Source organism: Gavialis gangeticus, unplaced genomic scaffold, assembly GCF_001723915.1.
Source record: "Gavialis gangeticus isolate Ggan-Ray unplaced genomic scaffold, GavGan_comp1, whole genome shotgun sequence".
Lineage (NCBI taxonomy): Eukaryota > Metazoa > Chordata > Crocodylia > Gavialidae > Gavialis > Gavialis gangeticus.
Window position 1 is genome coordinate 57,479,869 of NW_017729031.1, and position 2,346 is coordinate 57,482,214.

Sequence of the window (2,346 nt, forward strand, 5' to 3'; positions counted from 1 at the left end):
CCACATGACCAGCTCCTGCCTCCCGGGGTTCCCATAGCAACGGGACATTGGTGTGCAACCCCGGGGGCTCTCGGCTGGTGTCGCCGCGCCGCGCAGGGGGCATCGCCCTCCCGCGGGACCCCGGGGCAAGAGCAGCACGAGGCAGGGGCAGCGCAGGGTGCCAGGCATGGGTGGGGAGGGGCATCACCCCGTGGAAACGAGCAGGTATTTTTCTCCAGTTTAAAACCAAAGAGAAGCTTTACTAGTCGGCGAGGGGCCTGGGTTGTATTACCCCGGTTTAAGCTGTAAGCAAAAGCAAGTGTCACTTCACGGGGATGAGCTGCAAGCAGGCTGCGGGGCTGCGACTCCCGCGAGCAGACAACAGAAGGGCAGGACAAAGGTGGAAGAGCTCGCACAGGAGCGGCCCAGCCTTCACACCTGGGGAAGGAGGAGTCTCGATAAGAAGGCCTCAGGTTGGTTATAAATAGGCCATGAAGTTAATTGACTCCCTTAGCTGCTGCCACTGCCATGACCTTGGGTTTAAACTTCGGGTGCAGCAGCAATGAAAGGGAGATGCAAATGCATTAGTACATCCCCATCCTGGATCCAGGGGAGGTGGGGGAAAGCCAGTCTGGAGCGTGAGCCAGGCACAGTGCCATCAGGGTGCCTCTTGAGAGGCGCACCCTTTCAACCAGCCCCTGATCTTACCCACTACAAGGGGAAATAAGGTGCCGAAGTTTATGAACAAGAGAAAAACACCTGTGTGAGTGACACTAACAAAAGACTGTTACTGAGAGCCTCAAAACCAGGAATACTCCTAGCCTTCAGAGGCAACCCCGATACAAGAGCAAATTGCCTCCATTCTGCTCTCCACACAAGATTTGACAAATACATCCATAGTGAAAGAAAATAATAAGATAACAGCCAGATGCAGTTTTTTCTCCTGCCCCTTTATTTTATTATTACAAGAGTGAAGGGAGAAAAAGCCACAAGTGGAAAGACAAACAGTTTGCTTCTCTTGCAGTATTGGCACGCAGAGGCTGACCTAGTCCAGATTATGCACAAAAAAGTTCCAGAAATGAAGACTGCTAAGAGAGCGCAAAATGTAGGATTATATGGTGTTTACAAGGGTATCAGTAGAGAATGCTCTGCTTTGGATGGGCATTGCTAGAGATATAGGAGTCTTGAATTGGAGAGCTTTTCAATTCTAATTCCAGCCTTGGGAACTGAATCCTGTAATGCTCAACCTTTCAGTATGGGGGGCTGGATGTGTGGTACAGGGCCACCCACTGGCAATATCAGGCCCCATGCACCAGGATTAGGCCTCACACTGCATCCACCCACCTTCAGATTGGGCTCTGCACCACCTTCCTTGGTTGTGATTAGGCCCCAGCGCCCCAAGCTACCACCCCCACTCATGCTGGGTTCAGGCCCCAGGACCTTTGCTACTCCTGCCCAGTTGGAATAGGGCCCCAGGTCCCAATACCAATGCGCAGGGGCAGCATGGGGCACTATCTAGGCTCTGAACTGGCCCTGGGCCATGCAGCCAACATGACTAATACTTCGAAGCTTTTATCCTGTTTTCATGTAGATGTAGGAAGTGCAGATTTACCCTGAAAAGCAGGTAAATAAAAAGTCACAACTTATTACTTAGGATATGTTCCCGTGTGTGTGTTCATAGTCAGAGATGCTTAGCTCAGTGACAACAATAACTTTTTATTGCTTTTACTTCTGTTAGCCCCGCTGTGCCAACTCAGCTAAGACTGAGCTAAGCTGAGAATTGTAGTCAGTCCTGAACATCAACTTTATTTAATAAATTCCAATCAGTAACATGTCTGCAAATCCCCTGATGAGAAGGAAGTAGCAAGATGTCATTGTGGTCTTAATATCATCTGCAGAACTGTTATTTGTGGCAATATGTAACATGGAAAATATCCAAGCTCAACTCACGGAGAGCTGATGGAATGTTCAGCCCTTGTAGTTAGAAAAATTCTTCACTCTTATTTATGAGCCAGACCAAACAGCACCCACAACTACAGCCCAGCCTAGACCATCGAGTGAAACAAATAAACAGGTAAGAGATAGGGGCCAGGGTAATGCTGAGACTAGGGGGTCAGTACATGCACCTACAGGAGGCCTCAAATGCCTCTACACAAATGCTCGTAGTATGGGTAACAAGCAGGAGGAACTCACCCTCCTGCTGGCTGACACTAGCCCGGACATAGTGGGGATTACGGAAACGTGGTGGGACTCATCACATGGTTGGGCGGTGAATGTCACGGGCTATAGGCTGTACAGGAGGGACAGGATAGGAAAGAGAGGTGGGGGTGTGGCACTCTATATTAAGGAGGAATACACATCCTCGTC